The sequence below is a fragment of the Pongo abelii genome, chromosome 4 (genome assembly GCF_028885655.2).
Source record: "Pongo abelii isolate AG06213 chromosome 4, NHGRI_mPonAbe1-v2.0_pri, whole genome shotgun sequence".
In the NCBI taxonomy this organism is placed as follows: Eukaryota; Metazoa; Chordata; class Mammalia; order Primates; family Hominidae; genus Pongo; species Pongo abelii.
Genome location: NC_071989.2, coordinates 185,973,961 through 185,987,541, shown reverse-complemented (window position 1 = coordinate 185,987,541; position 13,581 = coordinate 185,973,961). Strand labels below are relative to the sequence as shown.

Genomic DNA, 13,581 nt, shown 5'->3' with positions numbered 1-13,581 from the left:
TAGAACGTTAGGAGGCATCTTCCTCTCTGATGTCAGAGGAAGTCCCCGCCAGATCCAGCGCACAGGCCAGACGGAACAACCTGATACCCCGTCTCTGTGTATGTGTGAGTCTGCATTTAGGAACAACTTGTCCCTGTCTGACGAGGGTGCCTTCCCTCTCACCAGACTCACTGTGCCGTGAAATTGCCTCTCCTCCCTCCCCAGTCCCTCACCCCCATTGCTGCTCCCACAGCCCCCTTAAACTCCATGCTGTGGGGTTCCCCAGCCCCACTCCCAGACCTCACTCTCACAGTGCCAACTTCTGTCTCCAGCTTGCCCCTGCCATCTCATCTGCCATCACAGAGCAGCCACCCCTCCCTCCTCTGTGTACTGTCTTCTAGCACAGGCATCTTGCCTGGCAGTGCCCATGAGCCGGTGAGGACAGGAGCCTCTTGCCAGGCCCTCCAGTGAATGCGGTTGGCTTGCAGCCTCTCTCTCCGGCTGACTTCCCAGAGCCCATCTCTGCCTGGCTGCTTCTCCCAGGGTCCCCCCTAGCAGAGGCCGGCTGAATAGGGACTGACGTATGAGCCCTTCAGGGACCCACACCCTGGAGAACTTGGGTACCCGAGGCCAGATGGATATCCACACCAGGGACAGGGTCACCGTCCGGAAATAGGCACGCTTGGGTGTGTACCAGGTTATCTGATGCGTGCAGAAGGTCTTCAGGGAATGGGATAAGCAAGGGAGAGAAGGTTATGGAGTATGCTTTCCTGCCGCTGTTCCTAAGATGCCTTGGGCCCTTTCCAAGCTGCCATGGATGGGCTGTGTAGCTAGCTGGGAACTCTGTTTTAGCACCACAGATAGCGGTCCTGGACATGGCACACTTTCAGCACCGTGGACAGCCCCAGGCGCTCCACAGAGGCTGTCCCTCTCCGGACTCGGCTTCCTAACCTCCGGACTCTGCTTCCTAACCCCACCACCACCTCTAGAGACCTCTAGAGAATTCATTTATCCATCTGCAAAGATTAATTGAGCACATATACATCCAGTCACTGTTGTGCAAGAGTACACTACTGAACGGAATAGTCAAAAACTTGCCCTTTGGAGCCTCCATTCTTTGTGGTGGGGACTCCCACCCCATAGGCTTCCGTTGAAATTCCCGGAACTCGTTCCAGGCAAAGTGGCCCTGCAGGATCATGAAGTGTGAACAATTTATTATTTCTTGCAAACCTGATTCTACTGCTTAACTCTGGGGGGAAGGAGCTGGAGAGGTGGGAAGTAGGGATTGGCGAGGCCTAATTCAGATGGTATTTTAGGATTTTAGGAAGCCACTCCCCTGCTAAAAAGCCTGTGATGGTTCCCCAATGCCTATAGAAATAAGTAGTAGTTCCCCAACCTGTCATTCAAGTCCTGTGGTAAAATGTTCCTGATCTATCTTCCCAGTCTTGTCTTCTTACCTCTCCTCATGTTTCCTTCACTCCAGCCAAACTGGATTCTCAGTTAACAATCTTTTGGTTGCAGTATGAAAGAAAACTCGACTCACGCAGACTTAAACACATTTACTAAGTGGATGTTATTGACTTTCAACTGAAAATCCCAAAGGTACAGCTGACTTCGGGCAAAGCCTGATGTGCTGGCTCAGACAACAGCACTCTGGAGCTACCCTGCTCGCTGTTCTGCTCCATCTTCCCTGGTGTTGGCCATATCCTCGGCTTCCCCAGGGCATCCCCTAACATCTCTACACTCTCCCTGTCTTAGTACTGGGATGAGTGCAGCAGCACAGCCCTCATATCCTCACCCACACCTTCCAGGGGAAAGATGCCTCCTCTCTTGAAAAGCCCTGGGGAATGTCTCCTGGGACCTCAGTGGCTGGCCCACATGCCCATCTCAAACCAATCACCAGAGCCAGAGCAGGAGATAGCATTGGTTTAAGCCAATCAGGGTCCATCCCTGTAGCTGGTAGAGGTCATTTCCACTCAAACCACATAGCTTAGTACGGAACAAGAGTGGATCTCCAAAGAAAATGGGGCTGTTATTTTGGGAAAAGGGGAGCTACAGCTGGGAAAGCAGTCAGCAGGTGTCCAATCATGGAGTGTGTTCTCCTGTCTCTGTGCGTTTGCACCTGCAGGTCTCTGCCTGACCTGCCCTCTCCTATCATCCCACCTACTGATGCCCTGTGCCACCTTCCAGGCCCCTCTCAAAGGCGACTGCCTCCCTTACCCCACTCCTGTCACTTCCATCACGTCCACCTTCTCTGACCCCTCACAGCACCTAGCACATGCTCTTTGTCCTAAGGAGATACTGAAGGGGATAAGTGGATTAGCTGGGAGCAGGTAGGGGGGCCAAGGCCACTCAGCCATGAGCGCATCGGAAGAAGATGAACTGAAAGCCAGGAAACTAGAGCTCTGTGGCAGCAAGGTCCCTGATCTGCAGGCAGTGAGGAGAGTGGACATGCCTCCCAGGACCCTTGTGCAGGAGCCTGGTGATGGATGGCTGCTGTCACGTTGGCTCAGTGGGGTGGGATAACACCATCGTTGAGCCCAGGCAGGCCAGGAGGGCCGCTGTCTGGGCAGTCCCAGGCTGTCCCTGGTGCCCAGGTCACATGGCCTAGGCTGTCTCCTGCCCTCACCCCTAGTAAAGGGTTGGACTTCCCTGGTTTGTGGGTAGGATCCTTGCCCCTGAAACTGCCCTGGCAGGGCCCGTGGCAGGAAGGCTGAGGATGTGCAGGGAGTGGGTGATCTGGCCTGAGTGGAGGCACTCCGGGGAGGGCATGGGGGTCCTGGGAGAGCAGATGCTAGAAGCGAAGACAGAAGCAAGCAGCACCTGGACTCCTTTCCCACTGTGGCTTCACCGCCGCTTCTTTTTTTTTTTTTTTTTTTTTTTTTGACAGAGTCTCACTCTGTCGCCCAGGCTGGAATGCAGTGGTAAGATCTCAGCTCACTGCAGCCTCCACCTCCTCGGTTCAGGCAATTCTGCTGCTTCAGCCTCGCTTGTGGTCCATGCTTGTGGTCTACTGCCTCAGCCTCCTGAGTAGCTGGGACTACAGGCGCGCACGCCACCACGCCCTGCTAATTTTTGTATTTTTAGTAGAGATGGAGTTTCACCATGTTGGCCAGGCTAGTCTTGAACTCCTGACCTCAAGCGGTCAGTGCACCTCGGCCTCCCAAAGTGCTGGGATTACAGGCGTGAGCCACCGCACCCAGCCTCTTCCTTAAAGTGTGAACCTTCTTCACGCCTTGCTGGCATTGGCCCAGGTTGTGGGGACTAGGACGTGGTTGGGGAGAGCAGGGGCTTGTAAGGAACCCGCTGAGCCTGAGGGAGAGGAGACTGGAACAGAGTGTCAGAGAGAGGAGGGAAGGAACTCTGAGGCATGGGGGACCGCTGTGAGGGTGCAGGGACAGGCTGGGCTGTGAGTCGGGGGAGGGGCTGGGCGGCAGAGCCATTATTCATTCCCACCAGCCCACAGCTTCCTAAATGAGATAACACTCATATCAGCACTTTTCTCTTTTGTGCTCCTGTTTTAATAACACGTTGGGCTCTGCAAGGGGGTGACCACATCTCTATCTCTTCATCTCTTTCTGCCTTTGAGGGAACCCTCACCCTGTCTAGGATCCGTTGGTCCGGAGCAGAGCTCAGGGTGGCAGAGGGCTCATGTGAGGGCCGGGGACACTCCCTCTGCAGATGCACTTCCCAGAGGGAGCAAGTGGGCAGAACAAAAGGGGGCCTCTCCCCCCCGGCCCAGGCGTCCCTGGTGCCCATCTTCTAACTCCACAACCAAGAGGACTTACAAAGTCCAGGCCAGCTTCAGAGAAACCTCATTCTGCAGTGGGACAAACGGGACCAGACAACAGGGAGACCTGCCCCCATGAGCCCACGCTGACAGCCCTGGAAAGGGCTTCTGTGCCACCCTGCCCCGCCTTTGTTATGGGTTCCCCCACAACCCTTGAGCAGCACAGAGAGCTGCTGGCAGTGGGGTGGCCTGGCTGGAGCTTCCATTTGATCCCCAAACTTGGGTGTCTGGGCAAAGGTTTCCCCACTGGAAAACCATCCACCTCCTTCACCCGAGAAGGGGGATGAACCACTCTGCGCTGAATGGAGGCAGCGTGACTTGGTCATGCATTGAAAGCTGTGGCAGGCAATGGGAGTGTCAGAAACTGTTCTCATCTCTTCAGCTAAACTTGTAAGGTCAGGGGGTCAGGACCACATGGTAATGATCAGGAGCTAAAGTTGCAGGGGGCACCAGATGTCTGTTCTAATTTATTTCCTTTGAGCCACAGAGCTGCTCAGTGACACAGGTGATTGTGGGTGCCATTTGCAGACAGAGCTGTGCCAGAGTGAGCCAGCCAGAGGTGAAGCGGGGACTCAGACTTGGCTCCCAGCTTCCAGATCAGAGCTGTGCCCACCACCCCAGAGCCTCACCCAGGGCTGAGCCTAGAAGAGCTGTGAGCTGCAGCAAAGCAGGGGGCTTGGGGCACAGACTGTGGAGCCGGGCTGCCTGGCTGTCCCATGTGCAGCAGTGTGGCTGTGGGCATGTTATTGATTGAACCTCTCTGAGCCTCAGTTTGTCACCTATAAAATGGGAATCTTGGTAGCACCTAACTCGTAACGTTGCTGTGAGGATGAAGTGAGAAGTTCTCTATAAACGTACATAGCACAAACCACAAAGATAAAAGTTCCTATCAAATTAAACATGTGCTTAAAGTATGCCCCAGCAATCCCTCTCTCTAGAGAAGTCCCACTCTCAAGAGAAGTAAAGATATATGTCCACCAAAGACCTGTCTGTGAAAGCTCTTAGCAGATTTACTGAAAATCATCAAAATCTCAATTCTGAAAAGAAGGTATACAAATGGCCAACAATCATGAAAAAATGGTCAACATCACTAATGATCAGGGAAATGCAAGTCAAAACCACAATGCGATACCACCTTACTCCTACAAGAATGGCCATAATTAAAAAATCAAGGCCAGGCGCGGTGGCTCACGCCTGTAATCCCAGCACTTTGGGAGGCCGAGGCGGGCGGATCACGAGGTCAGGAGATTGAGACCATCCTGGCTAACACAGTGAAACCCCGTCTCTACTAAAAATACAAAAAATTAGCTGGGCGCGGTGGCGGGTGCCTATAGTCCCAGCTACTCGGGAGGCTGAGGCAGGAGAATGGCATGAACCCGGGAGGCGGAGTTTGCAGTGAGCCGAGATTGTGCCACTGCACTCCAGCCTGGATGATAGAGTGAGACTCCATCTCAAAACAAAACAAAATCAAAAAACAGTAGATGTTTTTTGATGGCGTGGATGTGGTGATCAGGGCACACTTCTACACTGCTGGTGGGAATGTAAACTAGTACAGCCACTATGGAAGACAGTGTGGAGATTCCTTAAAGAGCTACCCTTTAATCCAGGAATGCCACTACTGGGATTCTCCCAGAGGAAAAGAAGTTATTATACAAAAAAGATACTTGCACACACTTTTTTTTTTTTTGGTTGTTTGTTTTGTTTTTTTGAGATGGAGTCTCACTCTGTCGTCCAGGCTGGAGTCCAGTGGCGCGATCTCGGCTCACTGCAAGTTCTGCCTCCCAGGTTCACACCATTCTCCTGCCTCAGCCTCCTGAGTAGCTGGGACTACAGGCACCCGCCACCACGCCCGGCTAATTTTTTTTGTATTTTTAGTAGAGATAGGGTTTCACTGTGTTAGCCAGGATGGTCTCGATCTCCTGACCTTGTGATCTGCCCACCTCAGCCTCCCAAAGTGCTGGGATTATAGGCGTGAGCCACCGCGCCCGGCCAGCACACACATGTTTATAGCAGCACAATTCACAATTGCACAATCATGGAACCAACTCAAATGCCCATCAATCAACAAGTGGAGAAACTGTGATATATATATGATGAAATACTACTTAGCCATAAAAAGGAATGAATTAACAGCATTTGCAGTGACCTGGATGAGACTGGAGACTATTATTCTAAGTGAAGTAACTCAGGAATGGAAAACCAAACATCGTATGTCCTCACTGATATGTGGGAGCTAAGCTATGAGGATGCGAAGGCATCAGAATGATACAATGGACTTTGGGGACTTGTGGGGAAGAGTGGGAAGGGGTGAGGGATAAAAGACTACAAATAGGGTATAGTGTATACTGCTTGGGTGATGGGTGCACTAAAATCTCACAGATCACCTCTAAAGAACTTACGTAACGAAATACCACCTGTTCCCCAATCACTTATGGAAAAATAATTTTTATTTTTTTAAAAAAAGGGCTAGGCACTGTGGCTCACACCTGTAATCCCAACACTTTGGGAGGCTGAGGTGGGTGGATCACCTGGGGTCAGGAGTTTGAGACAAGCCTGGCCAACATGGCAAACCCTGTCTCTATTAAAAATACAAAAATTGGCCGGGTGTGGTGGCGGGTGCCTGTAATCCCAGCTACTCGGGAGGCTGAGGCAGGAGAATCACTTGAACCCAGGAGGCAGTGGTTGCAGTGAGCCAAGATCACACCATTGCACTCCAGCCTGGGCGGTAAGAGTGAAACTCTGTCTCAAAAAAAAAAAAAAAAAGAAAGAAAGAAAGAAAAAGAAAAGAGGAAAGAAAAGAAAATCATCAAAATCTAGAAACAGCCCAGGTGAGGGGACAGACGCTGTGGTGCGTCCATGCGGTGGGGCACTGCCCAGCAGGGGAAGGACGCTGCTGCCGCGGGTTCAGACCACTCAGAGGGCCTCTAAAGTACTGTGTTCCGCTAAAGAAGCCAGACACAAAGGACTCCATTCTGCATGATTCCATTGCAGTAACATTCTAGAAATGGCAAAACTGTAGCGACAGAAAGCAGAAGGGGGTTGGGAGAAGGGATTGATGCAAAGGGGCTGGCGGGGACTTTAGGGGATGAAGCTATTCTGTATCTTGATGCTGGTGGTGGATACATTTGTCCAAATTCATCAGGCTGTAGATTTAATGGGGATAAACTTTATGCTTTAAAAAAACCCCAGATTTTTGAAAAACAGAGCCAGGGGTGTAGTAAGTATGGAAGTGCTCGCTGCTCTTATTAGTGTTACCATTATTACTATTCACAGAAGATTCTCTGGACTGGTCACTTATTGTTTGCATCCCTGACCCACCGGGCTGCGCCCTGGAGCCCCCCTCTGCTCAGGCTGGCCGAGGAGGGTGCCTCTCCTCCCACTCGGCGGCTGGGCCCAGCCGTGGTGTGTGATGGGCCGTCTTGCCCAGCCCTGGCCCCTGGTGTCCTGACAGACATGCAGCGCGTGGGGAGGGCTCCCTGGCCCCTGGTGTCCTGACAGACATGCAGCGTGTGGGGAGGGCTCTCAGCTGCTCCCTGGAGTCTGCTTTCCTCCCGCTGATCGTGTGAGGTGCTCAGCGACACATTAGCAAGAAAGATGCCACAAGAAATAAAGTTTGTTATGAATTATTCTACTTGGGGCTAATTATAGGCACAGAGGAGAGGATTATTTACAGAGACAGGAGGCAGGGGAGGGGGAGGAGAAGGAGGAGGGGCCCTGAGACATGGAAACGAGTGGAGGGCTGGAGAGAGTTCAGCAAACGGGGATTTTTGAATAAAAGCTGTGACTAAACTCAGGTCCATGCTGATTGAAGCATCTCAGGGGACAGATCAGAGGCCCCAGGCCTTGCCTGATCCTCAGGACAGAGCTGGAGAGAACGCTTGGTCCTGGGATCCCGTGGGCCACCGGGGTTCTCTTGGTGGGTGTGGCACAGCTCAGGAAGCCCTACCGCTGGAGTCCCGGGGTGGAGGCGGGCCCAGATCTGTGCAGGGCACAGCCTCACTCTGTTCCCCTGGGCCAGGGAAGGTTTATGTCCACCCACGGTGTTCCAGCTGAGCGGGAAGGGACACGGGATGATCTGAGCTAGCCGTGGGCGCCCACTGCATACAGCAGGTTGGTGAGGGAAGGTCCGGTGGGGACTTAGCCGTGCTGTGCCATGCCGAAATGCACAGCCCACCATGGCTCAGAGGAGCATGGGCTGGTGTGACCCTGGCTTCCAATTCCTTAACAGGAGGTGGGAAACCATTGTTTCTATGCAACTTCCTAGTCTTTAAATGCTGCCTTAAACCTCCTACATCACACCTAGGGGTCTGTGGACCACAGTTCACAGCCTCCTATTTTTCCAGTTGGAACAGAGGACTCAGCAGGGCTATGGCCTAATCACTCACTCCGAGACCCCTCTCTACCCTCCAGCACTGCTTGCCGTAGATCGTGGAAGTCGGTCCTCGGTGCCAGCCACAGACTCCCTGCCCAGTGCTCGCGACAGACAGCAGCAGTTCCACACTTGGGTCTGCAGCAGGGTGGGTTGGTGGCTCGCAGCTTGCCGGAAAAGCCCCACCTTATCAGAGGGCAGTGGTCTTGCCCTCCCCTGAGAGTGAGCAGTAGGCCAAGGTTTCTCCAGTTATTTCTGCCTGGCTGAACCGCCATCCACTCACGCAACCAGGCAGGAAATGACAGACGCATCTTCTGCTCCCGCCCCGCCTCCCTCCCTGCCAGGAGAGTCACCCTCCATGCCCTGCCCCGGGGATGTTTTTCACGGCCGTTCCCCCTCTCTAGCAGCCTGTTCCAGGTCAGGCAGCTCCCTGTCCTCCTGTGACGACAGCCTCCACCACCCCCACGACAGAGCCCTCGCTCCAGAGCTCTCTGATCCCCTCGTCCCTGCTCAAGTCTTCTGCCGCCCCTGCTTCCCTACGCTTACTGTCCTGGCACGGATCCAAAGCCTGTCTAATCCAGCCCGTGCTGCCACCAGATAGGTCCTGCCTCATATGCTTTGCTTGTGCTGTTCATCGGCCTGGAAAGACCTTCCCTACCCACCTCTTCTTGGCCCCTGCCCGTTCCCCGAGGCCCTGAGGCAGGACGTATGCACTGCACCTGTGCTTGCTGGCGTCCCCTGCTGGACAGTGAGTGCCCCACAGACCCTCTGCAGCCCCGGGCTTGAGGCCTGGCACAGAGCAAGCCTTCCAGAAATGTCTGCATTCCCCCCATTCCGAAATCTGTACTGCGGTGAGCCAGGCCCTGGTCCAGGTGGATTAAACAGCCCCTCTGCTCCTGGAGCTTCCCCTCTAGTTCCAGGCAGACGGACAACAAAGAGACAAATCCAGAAGGGCACCCACTGGGGTCACTAGGCACTACAGTGCAACAGGGCACTATTTAGATGGGGAGACAGAGAGGGCCTCCTCGGGGAGGTGCCATGAGCTGAGATCCAGGCGATCAGGAGTGCGCTATGGCATCAGAGGGAACAGCATTCTGGGCAGAGGGAAGAGTAGATGCAAAGACCCTGAAGCAGGACTGAGCAGAGCACCGGGAGAGCCAACAAAGGGCTGGGTGCTGCATGGTGAGTGAAAGGGACAGTGGCCTGTGGCATCTGAAGTGACAAGAGGAAAGGAGGTGGAAGGACCACATCCAGCAGGTGTCTGGCCAGGTTGGTGGCCATGCTGTTTGCACAGGGAGCTGGTCATTTGGGGTAGCCACACGGGATGGCTGAGGCGAAATGTTCTGCGGTGGCGAGCCTGGAGGTCCTGATGAGGATGGGGGCACTTTCTGCCCTGAGGTCCTCACTGGAGCCTGGCATTCTCCAGGAGAGACGGGAGAGCAGAACAGAGGAGAGAGGAGCCCTGGAGGCTGAGCCAAAAGGAGCATTGGAACCAGAGACAGAGGGGTCTTTCGGCAAATGGCTAGGCGGAGGTGGAAGCCAGGTTGTAGGAGGTAGAGCCAGGAATGGGATTAAGGTGGGTGGGGGGAGCTGAGTAGGGAGGCGGAAAGAGGAAAGGGACCCAGACCAGCAGGGACAAGACGGCAAAGTTTAATGAATGGTTTTCTTGTCCATGATGGGGAGACAGGTGAGCATCCTTGGAGACCCCTGGGCTATTGAGGCATCTTATACAGCTTGGTGACATCTCCTCCCGGAAGCCCTCTTGGATGCCCCAGATTGGGCCCCCCAGTTATGTGCTCATGCCACCAGCCCTTCTCTGACTGAACTCTGACTTTGGGCGGTAACCTTGGACTTACCACTTGGATGATCTCACCAGTGTCTGCCTCCCACAAGTGGGCAGGCTCCAGAGAGGGGCCAGGCCTGGTTTCGACCTGCTTGGTGAATCTAAACTGCTGCCCAGGACCTGGCCCACAGCCGGTGGTGGGAGAGGCTGAGGACAGCAGGGAGAGCAGCCACAGTCCTGGCGCTGAGGCCCAGAGGGAGCTGGGGCTGCTGGGTGGTGAATTGGCCCAGAAGGAGGTCATGCCGACCTTGAAGCCAGTCGGCCTGTGGGCTGCTCTGAGCGGCTGGAGCGCATCTCAGCAGGGGCGGACATGCTTGGGGGCAGGATGGACGCAGAGCTGCGCACATGCTCTGCCCTCCCAGAGCTTCCACAGGGAGCGCCCCCGTCAAGCCTAGGAGAGAGCCGCACAGCCCCTTGCCACCCTCCCATCCCCCTCTCATTCCATTTGTGCTGCTCCGATGGGTGCCCTGCTCCCGTGTGGGGGCAGATGAAGGTCTGCCTCGCCCCCGTTCATTGAAGTCGGGCTCCGGCTGATTCTCCATGCCCGACGGCTGGAGCCAGGCCCTGGTGGTCTTCACTGATGAAAGGATGCTTGGATGAAAATGCCCCATTCCCATCCAGCGCGTGACTCTGGGATGGGCATTTGGGAGAGAGACAGGGCTGGCCTCAGGGACTGATGGGAGAGCTGGGCTTGGCGTTGTGCACACGCGTGTGGTCTGGCTGGCTGACCCCGCCCTCCCTCCAGGGCCTCCCTTCTATGGGGACGCCTCCTGGGAACAGGCTGCCAAGATGGGGGGGCCCTCAGCATCCTCTGGCTTTCCTCAATTCATTAAGACCTGTAAATTTTCTCATTAATATACTTAAAGTTCGTTTTAAGGGGAACAAGCGCAGAGATAATTGATAATAAACCCTCAGTTAATGCCCTTGGTTTACTGTATGTAATTTATATCCGCTGATAGCGTCTCTCACTCCCAATTACCCATTTAGCTGCAGCGATAACAGCAGTTCAATCAGACCGATCCCAACTTTTATATATTCCAGCCTGATAGCCATAAATACCCACAGAGGGAGACTCGGGGGGGGCCCACAGTATTTTTTTATTAAAATTTAAATATTCATGCAATTATTAGTGATTGATTAAGAGCTAATGACCCCTTCAAGAGACTCTAAATCTTCACCCAAAGAGGCCCCTGGCCCTCTCCTCCCCCCGTGTCCCCCTACCTCTTTACCCTCCCCCGCCAAAACCAGAGAAATGGGCTGCCCTTCCACAGCCCAGATGACATGGAAGGCGCTCCTGCGTTTCCATGGTAACAGCAGGCAGGTGAGGCGGAGGCCCAGGATGGAGGTCAGGCCCAGGGAGGGGCTGGGCTTCTTGAGGGCGGAGGCTCCTGCTGCCTTCCCACACCAGACCTGGGGGGCAAGAGGAAGAGGAGGCATCCAGCAGCCCCTCCAGGCTCCTATTGACCAGCTGACCAGCAGCCCCCACGCTGCAGCCTCCTCCAGGCTGGTTTCCTAGAGCACCCCTCCCTGCCTCATTTCGGCGTTAGCACCACCGCCCCCCCCACCCCCGGCACCCAGATCCTTCTGCCCCTCAGCCTGGTCTGACATCCTTTAGGGACCCTTGGGGAGGGAGTACCCCAGCTTTTCTCTCCCCTGCTACCCCAAAGCACAAGAGGGTGTGCAGGGATCTGAGGCCCTGGGACTCAGGGCCCAGACAGGGCAGCGGCTCATCTGAGGCTGCACAGTGACACTGAGGCCACCCCTCTCTCTTTTCTCCATGTTCTACCAAGACCTTAGAGCCCATTAAAGGGGCAGGAAAGATAATGAACAAATGAGGAAAACATGAAATCAATACCAGGAGAAAAAAGTATGGCTGTCATTAAGTGAAGTAAACAAGCTGGTAATTATTTGGACAGTGGGTAATTAAAACGGGTGAGAGCTCATTACTGTCTCATCAGGGGTGTGATGGGAGCGGCCAGACACCCTATTCCCAGATGGAAGGTTGCAGCGGGGCCCAGGCTCCTTCCCGCCCAAATTTGAAATAGGAAGGCTGGTGTCTTGGGGGTCTCCTCTCTGGAGTCCCCCGCCTGGACCCGCCTGTGCCGCTGGTTGCAGGAGGCTTCAGCTGCCTCGCCCAGGGGCAGGAGCTGAGGCTCAGACCATGGGCACACAAGACGGGCAGCCGCGGCCTGGGTCCTGGGCATCTCGGGATTGCAGCTTCTCCCCTCTCAGCCTCTGGAAGGGACAGTGCCCTCAGGCCTCAGCTGAGAGGACACCTGGTGCTGACAGGTACATCCTGCTACCTGCCCAGGTACCTGGGGCAATGGACAGCCGACCCCTCCGCCTCTGTCCAGGCCCAGGGGCCTTCTTTTGGGGTCTCTGATGAGGAGGGTTCCCAGGAATGATGGGGTGCTGGCAAGGGCAGGAAGAGTGGGGCAGAGACTGGGAGAGCAGAGCAGGGACAGGGCTGGAGTGTGGGGGCAGCGGGGGTTCCCTTGCCTTGCTGTGACCCTGACTGGTAAAGTCGGAAGAGGCCTTGGACACTGTCCAGTCTGGCTTTGCCCTGCCGACTTGTTTGGCCCACAGAGTGTTTAAAGTGTTTAAATTAGTTGTCAACATTTTTAAATGGGAGGTTTCACATAAAAATAGATTTCCAGCTTCCCTTGGGGAAAAAAAATCGGTGCAGGCTGGGCGCAGTGGCTCACGCCTGTAATCCCAGCACTTTGGGAGGCCAAGGCGGGTGGATCACCTATGTCAGGAGTTCAAGACCAGCCTGGCCAACATGGTGAAACCCCGTCTCTACTAAAAACACAAAAACTACCTGGGCGTTGTGGCATGCGTCCATAATCCCAGCTACTTGGGAGGCTGAGGCAGGAAAATCCCTTCAACCCGGGAACTAGAGGTTGCAGTGAGCCAAGATCACGCCATTGCTCTCCAGCCTGGGCAACTGCGTCTCAAAAAATTTAAAAAATGGTGCACCTCTCGTCTGGCCTGCCCCCTTGGATGGACACTGTCGCTGTCCACTTTTCCCAGCCCCACCCAGCCCCTGAAGGCACTGAACTTGCCACCTCTCACTCAGTCCTACATCTCCTGAGGTCCAGAGAGGGAAGTGGCTTGCCCAAGGCCACGTGGCCAGGTGGAGGCAGAGTAGGGGCTGAGGACTCAACCTCCTGATGCCCGACTGAGGGCTGTACCCCAGCCCCCAGCAAGTACATACCCTGGGCCAGTTGCCAGCAGGGACAGAGATGACACCCTACTGCCCGCTCTTGGAGCTTGTGGCAAGTTGAGGAGACATTTCAACTCTGCCACCATCACTGGCCACCGACTTGCCAGCCCCTGAGCTGGACACTGCTGAGAAGAGTTGGCTCCGACCTGCTGTGTGCGCTGGAGGGTGCACAGGCTGACAGCAGAGGCAGGTGCCTGCACAGCCAGCCCTGCGTCAGCAGGATCATGGGAGGCCAAGGAGCAAGCCAGGCAGCCCCACGTCCCCCAGTCCCTACCACACCAGCCCAGAGGAGGCAACATCTTTAATTTTGAATGAACAGGGCTGAGTGCATTGGTAGTAGGTGGGGTGCCCTGCAGGTTTAGGAGGAAGGCAGG

General features: G+C 54.9%; 1 protein-coding gene across 1 annotated transcript in view; it reads left to right on the top strand.

The window, feature by feature from the left end:
• Positions 1 to 13,581, top strand: part of UNC5A (unc-5 netrin receptor A) — a 68,945-nt gene that overhangs the window by 26,620 nt on the left and 28,744 nt on the right. The window lies entirely within an intron of this gene.